This window comes from Haemorhous mexicanus, chromosome 10 (genome assembly GCF_027477595.1).
Source record: "Haemorhous mexicanus isolate bHaeMex1 chromosome 10, bHaeMex1.pri, whole genome shotgun sequence".
Classification (NCBI taxonomy): domain Eukaryota; kingdom Metazoa; phylum Chordata; class Aves; order Passeriformes; family Fringillidae; genus Haemorhous; species Haemorhous mexicanus.
The window spans coordinates 22,938,926-22,961,068 of record NC_082350.1 but is presented as its reverse complement, the minus strand read 5'-3'; the positions used below and the strand labels follow the sequence as shown (position 1 = coordinate 22,961,068).

The following is a 22,143-nucleotide window of genomic DNA, read 5'->3' as shown; positions in this document are numbered from 1 at the left end:
TCACTCTGGTTATTAAGAACGATATTTAATGAAATGCAACTTCTTTTTTTTTTTTTTTTCCCCGGCCAATTTCGCGACGACCCCTTTCCGTGCCGTGGAACCACCGCCCCGCTTGCTGCCGCCTCCTAAACGACTTTTTAAATTTTTTTTCTCCCTTTATTTCTTTGGTAACGAATCCCATGAATGGAGCGGCGGGAGGCCGGGCTCTACCTGCCGGCGGAGGCGGCGGGGCCGGGCCCGCTCCCTCCCGCGGGGCAGCTGCGCTGCCCCGGCTCGGGGCTCTCCCGGCTCAAATGGACCCGAAATCCGACCGCGCCGCAAAGCCGCAAACGTCCGCCAAGTTTGGAACAGCCCGGGCTCGCTACGGAGAGATCCTGGAATATGTGCTTGGGAAGAGGGCAGGGGAAAAAGTAAAAATAAGAGGGCTGAGCTTTATCTTTTATTGCACCATACAGAAGTGCCACCCACTTTGGTTTGTTTTTTTTTTTTTGTGCAGATATATTTTTCAGACTAAAAGTGAATTTTTCTTCCCTGGGGGGCCAAGGGGGGCCGGGGAAGGAGAGCGGGGGGGAGGGCGAGAAGCCGAGTGACAGGAGATGCTGATGGATTCGTCTCAGCGGCCCGTTATCTGTGACATTGACCTGTTAGCTCAGAAAATGGCTATTGTCCGAGGGGAGAGAGACGGGAAAAAAAAAAAACAAAAAAGCCACCAAAACCCGCACGCAGTGGTGGTAGGTAGGACAGGAAAAAAAAAGAAAAAAAAAAAATCCTTTGTCACTAACCTCAAAAAACCCGGTGGGAGATTTCCAGAGTGCCCGGGCCTGGGAACCGGAGCCCGCCCGGTGTGCGGGGCCGTAGGTTCCTGCCCTCCCTCCGCTCCCCATTGTTGGGGTGGTTTTTTTCCTTCTTATTTTTCCTCCCTCTCTCTCTCTTTCCCCCTTTTTTTTTTTTTTTTTTTTTTTTTAATTTAGCCATAAATTGGCCCGGCTCGCGCTATGAGCTGTTCTATTTTCTCCCTGTCAGGATGAGGGATTTGCTTTATGATGCATTGTGTATTAAATACAAGTAATCTGGGAAACTGATTGCTCGAGCCCATCGGCCTGATCAGAGCCCCCGATAGGGAGCCGGAGCCCCCCCTTTCCCTCCCCCTCGGCCGTGCCACAAAGGGAGGAAACGCCGGTGGATAAACAAAAGCGGCTCCCGGTACCGGCGGAGCGCGGCCGGGCCCGGCCCGCTCCGGGGCTCGCCCGCCGCGCCGCCCGCCGCCGCTGGGTGGCGCTCGCCGCCGGGACACCGCGGGACGCGCCCCCAGCGCCAGCGGGGCCGCCGCTCCCCTTTCTTGGGGGGAAAACCCCTTTTTTTAATAGTTCCCCATCATGCAGCGCTCCCAGCGGTTCGGCTGTAACCCAGAGGAGGAGGAGGAGGAGGAGGAGGAAGAAGAGGGGGAGTAAGGCTCATGCCCCCGAGCCGGGACTGGGAGGCGCGGGGGTCAAGCCTGGCCCCGCCGCCGGTCGGGACCTCCAACATCCCGATGCGGGGATGGGGATACATACATCAACACGCGGCGATGTATTTCTGCTTTCAAGCAAAAATCGTTTAAACGTCTCTTGCCGCCTTTCCCCTCTGCCCTCAGACGGTTCGGTGGGCGCTTCAAGAGGCCCAAATATTTCCACAGGGTCCCGTTGGCAATTGTTTATTTAAAACAAGTCGCTCTATTAGTGGAGCAGTCAGGAGTTAGTACTCCAGTCTGCTAGTAATTCCCACCAGGCTGTAAACTGATGCCTCTTTTAAGCCTTTAACTTCATGGTCGTCCCAGAAGTAAAAGTTCTTCTAATGGAGACCCTATGGGCATCGTGCATTCCAGCACATCATTAAAGCAAAGCAAAGCAGCTCGGCCACAGCCAGATGAAATAACGGCACTGTCCACGTTTAATGGGCTTCCTGGGGCCAAACGCTGCCGAGGACAATGGGGGAAAAATCAGACAAGTCACTGGTGATTTTTTTAAACTCCGCAAATGTCCATATTATGCTTTATATTATCCTTTCGTTTGTAGACAAGCCACTTCACAGCCACCTTTTCGAGAGGGGTTTAGTGTTTTATATCTCAAGGTGACTAAACACAACACTGAGCATCCTGGCTAACACTGTGATGAGTGTTTGAAACACTGGGTGAGTGCATTAACGTGGAGAGAGAAAGGAAAAGCAAAGCGAAACAAACACGCAGAAAACAATGTTTTCCTAACATATACAAATGCTCCCGGACAGACCTGGGAAACAGCAACAAGAACGAAAGGCAACACAGTTTCTGCATGTCAATTCCTCCCACCCGGTGTTGCGGATATCAACTTGAAAGGAAAAATAAAAACAGGTGAAAATACAAGTGTTGCTGCTGATTTCAGGGGGAAGAGTCAGATAATTTCCAGCACTTGATGAAGGAGTGGGGTGGGCATCACAGTGCCCCCCACGCTGGTGCCCTGTCCCTGCTGCCCCTCCTGCCCTGACACTCTGCCTGCCTCATCCCTCCCAGCCAAAATGCGGTTTTCAAGTGAGGGAGAGGAGGAGAAAATTAAAGGTAAAAAAATGTAAATAAGAAATTTCCCTTGGTCTGGAAATGGGCCCAACTGAAAGCATGTTAATCTCCACCTCAGTAATTTGGTTCTCCTGGAGAAGACAGAAGCCCTGCTGCTGTGCCCTGCACTTCATAAATCACGTCTTTATGTGGACAAGGTCAGGGCACCTAACAGCTCAGACATGGGCCTTTGCAGTGGCTCGGAGGGCTCCGGCATGTTTATTCTCTCACACAGATCTCTGAGGAGCAGTCCAGCACGCTTCTAATTACTTTTGATTATTTTCATTTGCTCGGGTCAGACTGGCTTTGCCGGCACTGCTGGAGGGTGGGTTTCCTCCCCCCAGCCCGGCTGTGGGATGCAGGGGGATCAGTGCTGTGCCCTGCACCCCTTTCCCCAGGGCAGAGCAGGGCTCCAGGGACCCCCGGGGCTTACCCCGCCAGTGGAGGGGGTCCCGTTTTGGCAGCAAAGCCTGGAACCTCCAGCTGAGTCAGGGACCCCCACAGCTGCCCTCCCCACCCCGCCTTAGCCAGGCAGAGCAGGACATTTACCAGTGTGAAATGAGGGGTGTGCAGAAAAACACACATTTCCCCCTGCCCCCCCCACCCCAAAAGTACCTACTGCCTTCGGGGAAAAAAAATAAATGACCCCGTATCCTTGCAAAAAAGTTACAGCAGTGCATGTGCAGGCAATAAAAAAGTTGAAGGACCTCTGCTGTGCCTGTGGGGACAGAGCTGTGCTCGGGGAGCTGCAGAGCACACGCAGCCCCAGTCCTGCCCAGAGGCAGAGTGTGGGTTGGGCTGCTCTCCCCGACTGCTGAGCAGTCACAGTGCAATCCATCGGGAATGCTCGGTGCCCACACAGGGGGGATGCCCTGGTAGTGCTGGGGTCCAGGTGTGGGTGAAGCCCTCCCCGTGCTCCCACAAGCTCTGCTGCACCCCCTCTTATGGTCTGTGACAGCACGCAGCTGCTACTGGCAGAAGGCAGCTACCCAAGTGCTGAGCAGAAAGGCTCTACTTCTTCTCTCCCATTAAAACGTGGGCTCTAAAATAGCATGTTCCTTCATATCCCAGCCTGAGCTTGACAGCCCAGCCCTGTATTCTCATCCTGGAGTGAGTGATCCCAGCAGACCAGCGCCCTTCCGTCCTGTACCCCAGTGTGCCAGGGTTTCTGTCACATTCCAAAGGTGACGGTGGGCGTTGGTGCCATCACAGCTGGTGGTACCCACACTCCTCAAGCAGGGGCCACCTGGTGGGAAGTTTTCTGGCAGACACCAAGCCATGCCACTGCGTTTTGAGCCTGAAACTTTTTGGATGTTGGGTGTTCCTGCAAACCAGGAGAAGGGAAATCGCAGCAGGTTTACCTACTTCATCAATCAGGAAGATGTAAAAACGTGTCAGTGGCTGGTATCTGGCTGTCTGGGTGATTTTACTCCTGTCGTGGGGAGGAAATCCTGCAGACACCCTTCCGTGTGGCAGGACAAGATGTTTGCAGTAAGGCAAACAAACCACAGCCCTCACAGCACACCCCAAATTTGATGCTGGGAGATGCAGTGCTGCTGGTCCCCATCTCTGCTGTGAGCACACTCCTTGCAATGCTTTCCTCCTCCAAACCTTTCCCTAGCTCTCTCTGCCAAGGCCCGTGGCACTGGATGCTGAGGGCTGTTGCTGTTTTCCTTTGGAGTGCTCATTACTTCCATTACAGAAAGAGTCTGGAAGCCCTCAAATCCAGCCAGGGCCATTTTCACACTGGAGGTTACTGCCCCCACAGGGTGAAACAGCCCCTGGTGGATGAGTCTGGCACGAGTTTGGCTATGGTAAAAAACTGGGGAGAAACGCATATTAGCCAGCTCGTCTTAGCACCTGCAAGAGCCAGAGCAAGGCAAGGCTGACTGATGTGGCTGTTGGCCTCCTGTCCACTCAGAAGCTGTGTTTTCCTGTGCTTCACCTTTCTCATGTTTTGAAAGGAAGCCAAAATCCTGGAGAATCTGGGAAATTCCACTGGCAATGCCCTTGTTCTGCATTTCCTCGTGTGCTGGGCAGCCTGGAAGGCTCTTTTCTTTCTTAACCACTCAGAGAGTAAAAGACCTTGAGCATAGCCCTCCAAATCCTACCAACATGACCAAAAAAGCATCTGTTTTGGTTTTTTTATCACTCTCTTATTCATCCTTGTTGAAATACAACTGAATAAATCCCTCAGGTTTGTACCCACTTCTGCTTCCCATGATATGCTCATCTGGAGATGGAGCAGTGGGACCCGTGAAGGCAACAAAGGGTCCATGGGGTGGCCAGACCTCCCACCCAATGTAGCTGCTGCTTCTCTGCCTTAAAATACAACTTTTAGCAGAAGCTGCCCTAAAAATGGAAGATCCCTAAGAAATACTCCTTGAGAAGGCATAATATCCAGGAGGGAGGAAGCACAATACAAAGATTTTGCAGACCTAATTGGTATGTGCATAAGATTTCAACAAAGTTCAATTAACCCTCCATTTCTTCCCTTTTTTTTCTTTTCAATCCTTCTCATTTGACAGATAATTTGAGGGCCTCCTTTGGAAGACTCCTTCCAGTCCCAGAGCCCTCATGGCACATAAAGAGCCGTGCAGGTAGGTTGTGTGGGTGCAAGTCCTTGGAAACCATTTGGGTTTAGGCACTGTTCATGATCTGAAAGCAAAATTTGCAAGCCAAAAGGATGAAGAAGAAAATATGGAAGCAAGGAAAACGCCAGGCCAAAGGAGACTGAAGGGGTTAAACAACAGAACTTCACACAATAAGAATTAATGTGATGCATAACAGGTAATTCTATTTTAATAATCAATTTTAGGAGTGACTGGCTATTTTCAAAGCATTCCTGTTGTAGCCAAAGTTTTAACTAGGCGTGCGAGAGTGGGCATAAACACCTGTGGACTTTATAAGAGTAAGAAGCAATTTATCACCCAATAAAAAGTCAAACACTCATGTTAAAATTTTCAGGTTCGCATTTGCTGTTTTAAGTGTCACATGTGTGGACGGTTCTGGGGGAGGTTCAGAAGGAGTGGATACACATCCTACACACAGAAACACACGTGCACACAGCCTGCACAGCCAGCTCTACAGCAGGGAAGAAAATCTGCCTGAAAGCACCGATGTTACAGTTTCATCCCTCCTACGTTTTGTGTTAAACCCGTTGTGATCATCGACCAGAGTTGTCTAAAACCTGGACTAAATGGGCATTAAGTCAGTTGCCATATGAAATTACTGCCATTCGATTTTCAGATAAACCACAAAACTTGATGAACTAACATTGTTCCAGCTGAATTAACTCATCATTCTCTGGGAAGAGGAGGCTGTGGAGGAAAGCGAGGGCTCTAATAGCGATGATTAATCCTCCTCCTATTGCAAGGCACTCACTGCAAGTGGAGAGATGCCCTACTAAAGGCAGCCTGAGGATCCACCGTGCCTCCAAAACATCTGCCTTGCCAAGCCCTGATGGCAGGGTTAAACATTATTTACGTGGGGCTAGGAGAGGGAGAATTTTTTGTCATGGGCTTGTGATGAAACTATAAATACTCTAAAATCCCCATCAACAGTTCAAGTCATGCTTGGTAGACAAATCCAGGGACTGAAATTCAGGAATGTTAATTTATTCAGCTGGTGGAGGAACATGCAAAGCTGATCCTTATCCCATACTTGGGCAATCTCCCTGGGATTAAGCCATAAAGTGTTTGGGCAGTAGTGCCCTGTGTGAGTGGCTCAGGCTCCCCAGCCCAGGCAGGCAGAGCCCTTTGTGCTCCCCCACCCTGGCTGTGCTCAGGGTCCTGAGCAGTAAATGCTTAACTGGCCCTGTGCGTGCACAGCAGCCCACCTGGGCGTGCAGGAGAAGTGCTGCTCTACATAAATTAGTCACACATGGGCAAAGGTGCCTGATGCATTTGGAAAAATCTTACCCTGAGAGCTACCTGGTTTGCTCTAAAAAGATTTTGCTCATCGTGAAAATTCAGGGCAGGGAGGGGGGAGAATATGTTTGATGCAGGTGTCCAAATAAACCTGTCCTATAACCCATGGATCACAATGGGTTATTAATGAAATAGCTGTGAACATCAGTGTATCCTTGTGGCAGATTTCTTTCATAAATGAGTTGAACATTTTCCAATTTCAGGAAAGTGCTGCTACCTATAAACTTGGAGATTAAGGGCTTTTTCCCCTAAGACTCAGATCCCCCGGGGCACTTGTGTTCTGGCATGCATCCCTTATTTGCTGAAGAAATTTCAAACTTGGTAATTTAGCACCATACTGATAAAACAGAGAGGGGAAGGAAAAAACAAAAAGCAGCAGTTGGGCATGCATGTGAAGGAGGAGAGAGGTGAGTGGTACAGCTTCAGGCATTTCTTTCTAGTTTTTTGTTGTTTTTTTTATGCACAAGCCACACTGCAGACTTTTTGTGAGATTCATAGAGAAAACATTCCCAAGATACAACATATAAGATGCATATCAATCCACGAGCTGAGTTTTGCAGATGCAAAATAACCTGCAGAATCTGAAGGAGGATGGAAGCTGTTTTATAACCATTTTTTTCCATATAATTTATTTAAGCCTAAGATGTTGGGCTGAATTTGCCACTAGCAGAATTATGAGTATTAGTATTATTAGCATTACAGCAGCACCTAGAGGTCCAGTGGAAACTGGGACCCTTTTGGGTAGAACACTAATAAACATGAGTCTCTGTCCTGAAATCTTACAGTTGGCATGGATGGGATAAAAAGTGTGCCAGATGGGAAGATTACCATTTTATTTTTACAGATGGAATAAAAAAGTTCTGCTCATGGAGAAAATCAGCAGCAGATTCTCATGCAATATTTTCACATAATTTTCATTCATTGAGAAGTTGTTCTTTATTCCTTTTCTTTGAGTGCAGTGAACAGAAACTGCTCTCTGCCTGCTGGTGCTTACAGCTTCTCATGGATAAATAGTGGGAGTCTGCTTGGTCACTGCCAGTCAAAACAGGTCTGCATGCTTTAATATGGCTCATCTTAAGTAGCAGAAATTCTACTTTATCTCTCCTTTTTTAGCTAGGAAAATATTTTAGCCTTGGAAATGAGCAGTTGATACTTTGGAACAGACCTTTAAACATAAGCACATTGTGCTGATTGGTGCCATAAGTGAAAGCTCCTCCTATAGAAGCAGTTTTGGAGAGGATTCATCAAACTCTGCCTTTGACTTTTGTGGCAGAAATGTGAAACGGAGTTCATGATGTCAAGTCTTGTTGCTAGGAGTCCCCCAGCAATCATGCAAGTGCTGAGCATGAGATGGATCATGATCCCCACCAGGGAGAGGGGGAGAAACTGCCCCAAGCACTGCACTGTGTGCTCCTAAACCTCACTAAGTGGCTGCAACAAGCAGCAGGGAATGGGCCTGTGCTCAGTCACAGTTTTTTGGGTCCATAGAAGCAAAATGAGGCAATGTGTTATGAACAGATGTCTTTCCACCAGGAAGTATTTCAGAGGCTGCATGATCTGTCCTGCTGAGAATCCAGTACAGTAAATACAGCACTAAAAATAATTTCCTTCCTTATGCTTCCCTGTGCTGGAATGCTCACAAGGGACAATCCAGGAGATCCACTGGGTCAAGGAGCTGTTGCAGGATGTTATGGCTGAGGAAGATGCTCGTCTTTGTGGGCTCTTCAAGGAGTCATAGTGAGATCAGGGCTGTCACATATTCCCCAGGGAAACATCAGCAGCTCCAAGTCCTGAACACAGCACTGACCTGAGAGCATTGGCTATCTTGGGGCTGAACTGGTGGCCAGAAGTGTGGATCAACCCAGAGAGAGTCCCATTTCCACACAAGATTCCTGTCACTCCTGGGGTCAGACAGGGCACTCAGACCAGTCCTGGGCTGTCCCAGGGCTGCAGATGGAGGAGCTGCTCCAGCTCCAGACAAAAGTCAGTCCTGGATCCTCCCGCTGCCTCCAGCTCCAGGACCAGAGGGCTGGAGCACAGTATTTTAGTGCTATATTTGTGAGCCCTCCAGAAATAAATGGGAGCTAGAAGCTGTCCTGCCAGACACTCAGAACAGAACAGAAGCTCAAGGCAGTTGTGCGTTGCACGAAGGACTTCTGTCAGCTTGGGTGATAAAGCAAGAATATCTGTCACGATATGAATGACCACAATTTTCCCTAGAGCTTGTGGTGCATTTAACAGGGCTGTAAAAGATAAAAGTGGGAGTTATGAGGGCTCATTAGCACTTCAGAATTACTTAATTATTTCATTCTCTAAATTAATCCATGAATTTTGTCTCAAATGGAAAACAGTAGGTTTAGATCAAGGTTGTTGTGGACTGAGAAATACTTCAATGAAAAGAAGAAACTGAATTGGCTTGAATGATTTATAAAATGTGAGGGTTTCATTCCAAAATATCATTTATATGCCCAGAAATCTACGCAGCAAATCTAATCCACCAAAGGAAAATGAACATTCTCAATCCATGAATAAAGATGGGAAGTAATTCTGCAGCAGATTCAACCTGTGCCTGCCTATGTATGACAAGTAACTGATCTGAAGCCTTTTTACACATCTGTTAGGTTTGTATTTATCCCGAGTTTGGGAGACAAAATTTGGGGAAAAAGACCATGACAGTAACCTTGAGGAAAGCAATAATAATGACAGCTACTCCCCACACGAGTTCAGCACATCCTTCCTTCCTTCCTTAGTGCATCCACTGATGGGAAAGGAGTAGGAAGGTCAATGCCAGAGACAAAGACTGACCGAAACCCCCAAAACTCCAGTAAATCCTTTTGCTTTTGAAAAAGTGCACCTCCACCACTTTAAGGGGTACAAAAAGAATAACAGAAATGGGGTTTATATGAACAGGGTATAACAAAGACCTTGTTGATCTGATATCCAACCAGCCACACCAAGAGTGTGGTGACCATGGATGATGTTGTTCCAGGTGATTCGTTGCATCTCCAGTCAGTAGCCAAGTGTCCAGCAGACACATCTGAAGGGCAGTGACCTTGGCTTGCACGAGTGAGGCCAGTAGTAAAAGCAAATGGAAGTTAAAATGAAAGATGTATATTTTTAGAAGAATTTGTAGTGTTTGGACTCCAGCTTTAGATGGCTCAAGAGTATTTTGTAAGCCAAAAATCTGTTCTTCGCTTCTGGTTTGTTGATTAAATATACTTGTTACCAAGAACTTCAAGCAGGAAAAAATTTAAAAGAGACTTCAGCTACGAGATTGTCAGCTTCAGCTGCAGCACTGAACAACTAAAACGTAATAGCTCTTCAGATCTCAAGTTATTCCCACTGACTGCCCTATAATCAGCATGTTAAATCTGGGCACCTCTTCAGGCACAGTTATTTGTGTGATATATACAGATCAATACCTATTGATTTTATAATTTTGATTCATCTCTATGCAGTGATTCGGTTTCACATCATCTTATTTATCAAGCTTTTCTCCATGCCTTTGCTTCCAAGCTTCCTCACACTTCCAGGCCACTCAAGGAGGGTCCCACCACAACTGCTCCTTTTGGCCCTGCACCCACTGTCAGTGGGTACTCACTTGGTCACATTCCAAGGAATTTTGTATGCAAAGAGCTGGGTATCCAGGGTTGTTAAAGCATGAGGGTAAGGTTCATAAACCTCCTTTGCTAATGCCATAGCCTCACTGCCCCTGCTGGATGTGGAGCCACTCCCCAGCTTCCCCTGGAGGCTTTGCCACCCCGAGGGACTGAGTGCAGCCATATGTTTCTTACCCAGGGGCCATGAAAGCTAAAACTTAAAGCATCATTCATGCCTGCAAACTTCCCTGTGTGCTGGCTTATGAAGACACGAGGGGGATAAAACTTTGCACTGAATATTAAAATTTGTTCTTTTTACCCCTGGAGCTTTTTTGGACCCGTGCTGGTGCCTGAAGTCCCTCCCTGCTGCAGCAGCAGACTGAGCAGAGGAGCTGGCACAGAAAGTCCAACAGTGACTGATTAACAGCAACCTGCTTGACACACTGGAGGAAACCAGCCCCATTGCTGCTGCTGACAGGGCATCAGGGAAATCCTGTTAACCTCACTGCATTGCATATATGCAAATGACAGCAGATGAACCAGTGCCAGCCATGCCACCATTCCCTCTGCATTCGCACCGCTTTGCATCACAACAAATTGTGTCTGGACACACAAGAGACACCCCAAATGGACTAAATCATGATTTAGCAACTCATGTCTGCCCAAACTCCAGCTCAGTAGGGCAGCCCAGGTCTCTTGCTGCTGGCAGCCCCTTTGCAGCACCACGGTGGCCGGCTGTGACAGGATGTGGGGCAAATGTGGTTAAAAACCATCTGCTGAAATTCATGTGCTGAATGAATTTGAGGCAGACAGGAGAAACTTCTTTGTGTTGAAAATGCCCAACAGAAAGAACTGAGCTCCGTTCCAATGCAACTATTTCCAAATGTTTTCTTAGAAGGTGCTGAAGGCAGCTGGGATGTGCTGCATCTGTGAAATGGGAGTTATTGGGGTGGATGCCTTTGGAAGGGAAACAAAAAAAAAGGATTGATGAGGACTAAACATTTCAGGGGGGCTCACACACTTCAGCAAGATAGAAGCATGGGCTAATTACAAAATAAGACCTATCACCATGCAAAAATAAATGACTTCAGAAATAGCTTTAGATATCATGTTAAAAGCACCTTTGGGAACAAAAAGATGCTATGCTAAAAACAGGAGATCTAAAGAGCTGCTATTACACATCCATTACCTTTTCTGAGCTGTCGCATTTACTTTTTGAAGTTCTGTACACATGATACAGCAAGGCAAAACATTTTATGTACCGTAAGAAATTTGAAACAATGTTTAATGTTCAGAAGATAAAGTTAACAAAACTACACTTCAGTGGCTTTTTTATTTCTCTATTTTATGACCTTTCAAGAATTTAAGAGTAAAAGGAAATAAGAAGGAAGGATAAGCAACCATACTCTCCTGCTTGCTTTTTTCTACATTTCTGATCAGAGCCCAAGAAATCATAATAAAAAATGTCTTCTTTTTAATGTCTAAATAGGAGCTGTTGAAACACTGATGGTACGAAGTGTTTCAGGATGGAAAGCATTTGTTCCTCTTGCAGCTATCAACAGTCATATGTTACATGATTTTCCGATTTTTCTCCCTGAAATTACAGAAGCCTATCACGTCTTCACAACCATTTGGAACAGTTTTTCTGCAGTTTCTGCTTTTTCTGAAACCAAAACCAGCTACCACGATGCCTTGCAAGAACTGTTTCTACAAGCACCAGGCAATTCAGATTATTGACATTTTCTCTGTTCCTTCTAAACATCCTTGGTTACATCTTGATGACATCATCAGTGATAAATACTGAATTTATTGGGCACTGATCTCCCCACTAACTTTCATCTGGCTGGATGCTAAAATGGTCCTGATGCAGCTGCTGTGATCATTGATGTTATAGCACAAACACACACAAAATTCACTTCCTAACCCAAGCAACCACTTCTAATTCAAGTCGCTCATTTCCCTTGGAAGGAGAAGGCAACCACAAGCAGCAACAACAAAAAAAGAGTGAATGTGATGGGAGATTGATGCGAGTTTTAGAGCATGGTGTAGTTCACTAATTTATTGGCCTAATGAAGAAAAAATTGACATCTGAGTGGCATGAGCTACACCAAACACAGCATCCTGCCAAACCTACATTAGATGGAAACAGGTGCTTAGTTTAAACTGTCAAAATCTTCCACAGCAGAACATCTATACTGCTTGTTAATAGAGGGTCTGGTAGAAAGTGAGGGATTATTTCTGCTGGTTTCAGGAGGAAGATGCAAGGGAAATAGCAAGAACACTAGCAAAGTTTTATAAAATGTATTTCACAATATATCTTGAATGTGCAATCATTGAACTTTTAAAAAATCCTATAGCGTAAAGACTATATTCAAATATACTTTCAACATATTTTTGATGTCTGTTATTTCTGTCAATGACTTTTCTTCCCTTAAACTAGAACTTTCAATATCTATTTTTTCTATATCAATATCTAATGTCTTCTATTACAACCCTGCAGATTTACTATCTGTGATTCAGAGGCAAGTCTGAGCAAACCAGAAGGGATTTTAAGGGCTAGACAATGTACCTGCAATCCAAGTTAATGTGGTCAAATTTGTTCCTGATGTAACTTCACTGAGCATTTTGGTGTTTTTTTACTAGGGGAGAATTTGCACTTGGATGGATTTATTCCTGGCATGTATTTCAATGTTCAAATACAACTCCTTAGAGTGACACCCTGACTAAAATTAAATGTAGGGGGGGGACAAAAGATGGGTGAGTGACTCAGGAACAGCCTGATGGTGTTTTGAAGGATGATATCCATGCAGGATAGATCTACAGCACCTCTTTAGCTCATATTATGGCTTTCTAATTATGGTAAAAAGTACAATAAGTTGGAAGGTGCCTATAGCAGAGCAGCAGGATGCAGCTCTCCTCCCCTGTGTTTAAGACCAAGGGTATAATGGCAAAAAAAGAGAAAAAGACCTGCTTCTTAATGATATTCCAAACACTTCTAACAGTAAACTCTGCAGGGAGCTCGTGACACTGATGACTGAACAAGCAAACAGCCCGGGGATGGAGCAGCAACCAGTGAAGTGGGAGAACCTCATCCCATCAGGACCTCACTGGTGGTGTCCTGGGGTTTGTGATTGCCTGGGCATTTCAGGTGGACATGGAGTTAATGCATGAGCCTTTAAGAAAAGATCTTTAATGACCCACCAGCCCTCTGAGACTTCCGAAATCTGAAAGGACAGCTCAGAACACATAACAATTACATGTGTTCAACACCGACCTGGGGAAAGTGTCACCTCCTGAATCACTGGGGACACTTCCAGTAACATCACCATTTTCCATGGAGGTCCCCCAGTCAAGCCTGCCTTGTCCCAGCCCTGCTTGGAAGGTCTTCTAGGGCTGTAGCTAAGGTGGTATGGCTGGAGACCAAGTCAAGGCATTATTTTATTTTGTTTTGGTTAGCAGAGTGGATATTTGGTCAAAGGCTCCTAGCTGTGAAACGATGAGGAGCTGCCAATTTCTAAGCTAAATGTTGTACATTCATATCCTGCTACCACTAACTCCACTATGATTAGTCAGGAGTGAACTTAGAAGGCTGAGAAATAACGTTTGGATAAACATCCCCAAATTTTGGATGCTTATCTGAGCCTGACCCAAACCCCCTGAGTATGCAGAACTGAGCTGAAAATCTGGCAAGAATGTTAATTTCCACACTTTTCATTTCTCTCTTGAAGGCCATATTTGTAGTTTAAGATATTTCCTTTAATTGGAATTAGCATAATACATTATTTCCCTATGGTGAGAACAGCTTTTCTCTAGTTGCTTTGCCTGTTTGGATTTTGTCCAAGGAAGTACAAAAGGGGATGAAAGTGAACACGAAAATCCAAAGTAAATAAGTGAACCAAACTCTTTAAACCCCACAAATGGGTAAATTCTGCTAAAGGCTTCCCAGAAAATAAATTACTTGGTCCAACCCTAAAATGATGCTCTTTCTTTTTACTGGTGCCTCTGTACTGGTGCCAGCCATATTCCTGTCACGTGCATTTGGTAAAAGTTAATAATTAATAATGATTTATGCTTTGGGAAATTTTGTGCCTTTTCTTTTCTGAGATATATCCCTGCTTCAGATAGCAGCTGATTTGTTTAATTCCATTAATTATCAACACCTACAAAAATATTGTGCCAGGTATGGTGAGTCTTTGGGGAGCTTGGAGTTCCAGTCAATAAGTGAATGAACTTGCAAATTTTGCAAGTTATAAGATGCCAGCTCTATACATTTACTTAATTCTGTGATATTTTTTGTGCAAATGCAGTATTTAAACAACCTTCAGATGAGAGAAACTTCACATCCAGGTTGCACATGGGAGGCCCAACCTGCTGCCCAACCTGCTGCCAACTTCCCAACCTTCCCTGTTGGGAAGACCCAGCCTATGCAGGTGCGAATCCAGCTGCTAGACCTGACCTCACTGCAGACCTTGGGGTGAAGGCTCTAAGATGAAAACCCTGCAAATACCCAAAGTGAGGCTCTTTTCAAATTAACCTCTTTGCAAATCAGCTGGTGATGCGAGGTGCATTCAGAAGGACACGAGTGACCTCAGACCTTTTCCGAGCGCGGGGCTGGGAAGGTCGTGTCAGCCCCCAGCTGCTCACCCTTCCTCCTGCCACTCTTCCCAGGCAGAACTAATTATAGCAGCAGCCTGTGCCTGTGTGGGGGGATATGCACATGGATACATCCACACACCTCCACAGACCCGAATGTTTGCTCACATTTAATAACGGGCAAAACAAATAAAAATGAGTATTGACATGAGTGCCTGTTACCCAACGCTCCCAGGGAAGGAAAGCAAGGCCAAGTGCTATTCCATAAGCAATACTCAAAAATATTCCTCTCCAAGCTCAAGCCCAGAACATGGCATTGAGACCAGCTTGAGCACTGAAACAGAAACCCAGCCTGGTGTTTCCCAGCTCCCTTCCCCTTATCAGGGAGATCTGGGCAGGCTGCCGGGCAGTGGCTGAGGGCTGTGCTGCTCCTCCCTGCCAGCCGGCACGGGGCCACTTGGGAAAGGAGAAAATGTCATCCAGCCCCAACACAAAGGGCAAGATGGTATCTCACTGCTGGTGTGGTGAAGTCATGTACTAGGAAAAATATATTTAGCTGTTCCTGGGCAGTCCCCAGGAGGCTGCAGAGCTGGTCTGATACCAGCCTTGTTCACCTGCCCCAAAGCACTGTGTGAGACACTCATAGCTGTGGCACAAAGAGGCTCACAATGACAATTGGCCCAGTGCCCCCCAGGAGTCCAGGAGTGCTGTGGGAAGGGGGTAAGACACTGCTTACACAGCTGGGGATGTGCCAATATTGAAGATGCCAGCTTGATCAAAGAAAACAACCAGGATCATACAGAGAGATCTGCTGTAAAGTCGGCAAAAACACGCCCAAAGTGAAGAGAGAAGTGTGAAATATTCCCATCATTAAATCCTGACTCCACTGAGGGCAATAGAAGAGCCCTGACTGCCTTTTGGACAGAGAGGGCAACAATTCAAGTGTTTGTTTAGCCGTCAGAGAAGGAACATTACTTGGTGTACAGCCCACATTGCTTTGTGATAAACGTGTTATAAAACAGATATTTGCACAGACTGCATACAATGGGAAAGTCACAGGGAAAGGTGGGGTTGGAAAATGGGTTTATAAAATTATAAAAATGCCATGGAAGAGGACAGGCTGGAGGATGGTGGCAGTTCTGCTCTCCTGGCTCAGCATCTTGAATTTTGTTGTTTCTTCTTGCTGTTTCATCTGTCACGTTACCATAATTTTACAGTTGAACTCATCAGCTGGCATTAGCCAGAGTAACCCTTTTTAACAGCACCGTAAAACAAACAATCAAGAAGAATTTGTCTCTGCAGCCATGTACTTTATAAGGCACAAGTCTGAATAAATATGTAACTGTTCACACCCTTTGAGAAGTGCTGGAACAGGAACACACTGAACCCTGAGCACTGATTTATATCTAAGGCAACATTGACTCCAAAATAAGAGTGAAAATATAGGTTAGGTGGATAGTAGGTGCTACAAAGAGTAATTGCTCTCTTGTTTTACACCTCGAAGAGCTGTGTGGGGTGGGCAAGAGCCCAAGACAAGATAGAAAACATCCATCTTGAATGCATGGACTGGAAACAAAGGAGAGTCATAGCTCATCCTACCTGATTGAAAATACTATTCAAAACCATAATGTGCACTATAAATCAAGATGAAGGGTGGGAGGGTTGTCTTTCAAGAGGCTTCTCTCTACTTTCCTGGTAAGGCATGGAGCCCTTCCAAAAATACACCAGCTCTGCGTGCAACGCCTGAACGGCTACGTGGAACTGCATGGCCACTTGCAATGCATGAATTCCATCAGCTGAAAGGAGCCACTGAATTTAATTGTGTTAATAAAAAGAAAGTTATGCATCCTCACTGACCACAGGGGGAAAGTTGGCAAATGGTTTGAGATCCTATCTTCTAGATTTCTCCTGCACAGGCTGGGAGAGCAGAGAGGATTACTCCTGGGCAGCCCTCTTGGGCACAGCAAGCTGAATTTTAATAAATGAGCAAGCAAACAGGCTATCTGTGTAATTTTTGTATACACACTGTGATTTACTTTGTGAAATTCACATGACAAATAATAATTAGCACTATAAACCCTCATTTCCCAATGCTCAGTACCAAACCGAAGTAGCCACGTGTTTAAAGGACTTTGCCTCTATTCTTAGTGTCAAAATGTTAAAAAAAGAGTTAATTTGGGAAGGGAATTATGACGGTCAGGTTGTGTGAGATTCACTCTGATGTACTCTAAATGATGTGTTAAATGATGATTTCCAACAGAGCCTGCAGCAGAGAGTTTGTTTGGAATGACATTTGTTGTGGCACCAGTGGCCACTACGAAGATGAATTTATATATACACTTAAAGCACCTGCCTGCAGAGGTGTTGCAGAGAAGTTCTGCATGAGCAGATGACAACAGATATTTTGCAAGCACTCACAAACTGAATTTGTGCTCCAAAATAGCAACGAAAAGATTGTCTAGAGCACTTTCTCCACTTCTTTCATGAAACGCATGCAACCACACTCTCTGCTGTTGTTATTAAGCATTACATGGTGATTTCTTCAGCAAATAACACTCCTTTAGCAAACCAGCCACACTGCTGTGGTTTCTTGCAACCTGTTTAAATTTTAGTTGTGCAGGTTTTGCAGAACGGCTTGTCTTGGCTACATGATTGCAAGCAGTGACATTAACAAATTAATATAATGCTTGAAAATCTTTTCAGACCTATCTAGGCACCAGCATCTACACAAACAAAGCTCTGATGCTCGAGATTTGCAGAATACTGACAGAAAAATGAACTGCATGAAGGCTGAGTAAGGAGCAGTGATGGATTTGCCCACTTTTCTTTCAGTCTGTTGAGGAACCCTTCCCAGTGAAGTCACATCTTTACCCTGCAAACATTGAGCTCCGGTTTTACAGCTCTGTGATTTCAGATAAATACAAGAGTCCATGTCAGGAGACAGATGCCACCTCTCCCGTGGACAGTGATCACAGTCAGAATTCCTCTGCTGGGGATCCCTTTGTTCTTTGGCCATCAGCTGTCACCTGCCTTGCTATCCCTTCTCTCTCACACATCCCAAACGTGCCACCCTCATGCCACAATAGTTTGTGGAGTTTTCCATCTTGTTGCAGTAACCAGGACCCAGCAGGATGCTTTCCACCAAACTCTTCCTCAGTTTCTAAGACCTAAGATACACTGAGTGAGAAAATAATGGCTTTTTGTGCTGACAGGCCTCCTAAAACACCATGGGATTTGTATGGCAAGAGCAGCATCCACCAGCACACAACACCAAGTGGTTTCCCGAACAACACCCAGCCTTTATGCTAAAACCAGTTGTGTCTGAAATGCCTGCTGGGTTCAGTTCATACACAGCCAAAAAAGCAAGTCTAACTTCCCAAGTGCTGTCTTTGCTCTCAGATGCTTTTTTCTTTACTGGTTTTCCACTGTCTGGCATTTACAATACACCCGCAGAGGTGGAAAGGCTTATATTTACCGCTCTTTCCTATCAAAGCTACTCTAAATTTAAGGCACAGCGCTGTTTCCATTTGGAAATTTTTTTTGCACGAGCCATTTACAAGACCTTTACAAGCCATGGTAAGCCAAGACCTCTCCAATTTCCCCAGTTTACTGCAAAGGAGTCTGGCTGGCATGGAGAAGGCTCCACCATCCCACCCAAACCCCAGCTGGAGGACAGCCTATGGACAGCAAAGCTGCAGTTAGGAAGAAGAGAAGGAAGAAGGGAAGACTGGGAGGCAGTGGAGATAGGAATCAGTTTTTTATGTTCCAGAAGTCTTTTTTCTGCCTCACACAGCTAGCCTGGCTTCTGGCAATTTCTTCAGTTTGGTTGGGATTGATGGCAGAATAAACAAGTATATTCATTAAGTCCTAAATACATCTAAAAATATATATATATAAACATACCTAGATGTCTGTTAATAATGGTGTAAAGCTCTTCAAAACTTGGTACAATTTATTTCTTAGCTTGCTACGACCCTCACTGCTGCTGTTTCCATCATCTGGTATGGGACACATAAATGACCTTCTACTATAGCCCTGGTCAGCAGAGGTTTGGTGCCAGCTTTGCAGCAAGAAATCATCATCTAATGGCCTCAGCTATTTACTGTTGGCCTGAAGTGGTTACTTCTCTTGTGAGCATCACATGCTGCCAAGCAGAGGCAGCACCAAGCACACAGGAGCTTTTTGGGAAACTGGAGAGGATTCGGGTACTCAGTCCAGCTGGCTCTTTGGAAATTAAAGAATTAATACCACTTGGAAAGAAATTAAAGTAGAATCATGCCATAGCAAGGAGAATTGAAGAGGAGTAAGAGGTGGGAGGGCGTTAGGAGCAGCAAGAGAAAGGCCAAGGAGGGCCCCTGGAGAGAGCAAACAGGGCTTTCCCGGGGCTGGGCTGGGCTCAGGACCACTTCTGGCTGCACTTGATGGCTTCACAAACACCCAGCACAATACAGGAGTGTAACATAAGCCTCAACTCCTCAAGATTAGCCATGGCTGGGAAATAATGTTATCGCTCCCCATTATACTCCAGGAGCCCTTGAGAAAAAGTCCCCAAAATTCCCACGAGCTTTAAACGAAGGTGAGATTTTCCCTGGTGCCCATCCTCCTTTCCTAGGAGGTCTAGTGTTCTGCATGTGTCACATTTTCTTAGTCTTTGCCCAACCATGCAAGAGTTCAGCCTTTTGTACAGCAGTTTCACTCTCTATGAAGATGCTGCTCCTCTTTCACCATCTCTCACTCTCTCCTTAGCCAAAGTTAGGGATCTAGGGTTTTCCTGCTGGGTCAAAACCCAATCTCCTTCCTCACAGGGGCTCAGTTTAACTACACACCACTGTGCCAGACGGTGACTGTTAGTACCACCCAGTTTCATTAGTTATCAAGGGCTAAAGTTGCACTTCGAACAGTCATCAATCAGTAGGAAAAAATACGCATCGAATTAAAACTTCCAGCCACCTCCAACACCTTAGGGCTTTTTCCTTTTACAAGCAACATTTTCTTCCACTGAAAACAGAACTACTTGTGCAGGTGGTTTTTAAACACAAACAGCTGCTCCATGGAAATGCAGTTGGGGAAAATTATTCAGGAAAAAAAGGCAAAGACAAAGCCATGGGTGTGGAGCAGGAATCTATACTGCCCCAATTCCCAGGGAAATATAGGAAGGGAAGAGAAACCTAAGACATAAACAGTAAGTGGAATTTCCATTGCACTGGTCCCAATAAAGACACTGGTTTTGGGGGAAGGAAAGTGGGATCAAGGGAGAAGAGTGAGGCAGTAGGTGTTGTGAGGGAAAGCGTGGTGGAGGGTTACGGCTCGTAAAAATCCGCTTCGTCTTTCAGTGTCAGAACAATGCCCGGGTGTATGGTGGGCTGTGTTATCAGCCAGGGAAGCAGAGCAAGGCTGGGATAAACAGCACCAGACAGCCAGGGGTTTGTGGTCATGATTTACTCCTGCCTTTCCAGATAGTTCCTCCTTTCTTTCTGCTTTGTTTCTGTTGATCTGTCCATCTTTTAAAAGGTTCTGTAGGCCATAGCTGGTTTTAGCACTGTCACCATAATTTTAATTCCCAGTACAATGTTTTTTGACTATACAGAATTTTTTAAAAGCATCAGTAGCTGTATTTTGACCAGAACGACCACGATCACAGACAAATATTGCTGCTCTTTCCTCATTCCATCACTTTCCCCTGTAATTTCTCTCTTCTATCTATGAACTCTTTTAGCACCTCATTCTCCTATGCGTCCCCTCAAGTAAAAACTCCATTTTCTGGGCACTTTGGTGTGTGCCATATCCCTGTAGGGACACAATGACAACTCCCCTTCCAATTACAGACTGTAGAGGCAACTCTTGAAATGCTGCTTTTTCTCCAGCCCTACCCTCCAGACAGAGGAGGCTTTCCCTGCAAACACCCCCAAAGTTATTTCACCAGTTTCCTCCCAACTCTCCTTCAAATTCCTCTTTGAATTCATAAGGATTAATCTCCTGGTATGCTGCAGCTGCTGTCAAGATGACAAGTTCTGGGTTTCCTCCACTCTTATATGCATCCATTAACGTTCTCTTGGATTGAAAGATCCTAAAGCAGAAACCATCTCTGTGCCCTTCATTCCCCACCTAGGTCTCCTGGCTTTTTCTGTCCTTATGGTGAAGCCCCAAAAATTTTTGAGTAAAGACTGAAAAAAGTGATTCCTTAAATTCTGTACACATAGGAGAGTAATGAACTCACGTAATGCAAGCAAGCCCAGGGCCACCTTCCTACCTGAGCAAGTGTAATGTCACTGCAGTAAGGACCCCATTACATTTCCTGGTGCTGAGATTGTATAAAATACTTCATGCACAGACATGAAGATGGAGTCTCACCTTGGGATCTGCATTCCAGGAAAATCACATTTCCTGGAGAAGAGGTGCAATGAAAGCCAATCTGATGCTGCTGAAGGCCCACATGGAACTTGTTAGTTCCACCATTATTTTTCCCCTCCTCTATACTCTATAGTGCTAATGTTCTTCGGGGGCAAGGACTTTGCAACAGGGTAAGTTCTTTTATCACACTGAATCAGACCAGTATTATCCCAAACTGGGAGAGCCTAAGTGCCAGATAGACCTGGAAGGTGTGCAGTGCTTGCAGCAGACAACTCAGTAGCAAAGCCTTAAACATTCAGGAGGAACACAGAATAATCAATTGGAATATTAACGTGCTGGTAAAATGATTAAAGTTTGGCATTACACATATTTTCAAATGCACTGACACTTCATTCTCATAAAGACCAGCTCAGTTATGTTTGATTTGTATTCATATCCTATAATGTGAATATATTTGCTCAAAATTGCTCCGTAGTAAATCACCATCACAGAAATAAGCTTATATTTATTCTTAGCATTCATGAATTGCATGGTGTTGGACCACCGTATATTTAACACCTCCAAAGAAATCCAACCGCAACTTTTGAAAGCAACAGCTTTATATATCATTATGGACATTGTTTCCTTAACAGTTAATCACACACTCTCCAATCACACGGTTTTTACCTTAAGAGAGAAAAATGAGTGACTCTATAGCTTGAAATGCAAAGCCCTCTACTTGACCTTTCGATGTGAAAAACCCCACTGGGACAGGTCCTGAGGGTGCTGAGCACCCTTGGCTTCCTCTGGAGCCGACAGAAGTTGAAGGCATTCAACAACTTGCTGGATCAACCCTGTAATCACTAAAAGCTCTCTTCAGAGTGATATAAATACGGACAGTCACTTCACTTCACAGATTTGGTCCAGCATTAGGGTTACTTTAAAACCAAAGCTGTCGGAGAAAATGTTGGATCTATGATATGACTTTGAACCCAGGTCACTAAAATCTTTCCCGACGCAGCATCTTCTTTGGGATTCTTAAGAAAGCTAAACCTGCAAAGACAAATATTATGGCAACAAAAATAAATGCCTGAGTTTTTAACCTTTTCAGGGAAAGTAATTC

General features: G+C 45.3%; 1 protein-coding gene across 6 annotated transcripts in view; it reads right to left on the bottom strand.

The window, feature by feature from the left end:
- MECOM (MDS1 and EVI1 complex locus) overlaps positions 1-22,143 on the bottom strand; it is a 325,262-nt gene that overhangs the window by 49,055 nt on the left and 254,064 nt on the right. The gene's annotated exons all lie outside the window — the stretch shown is intronic.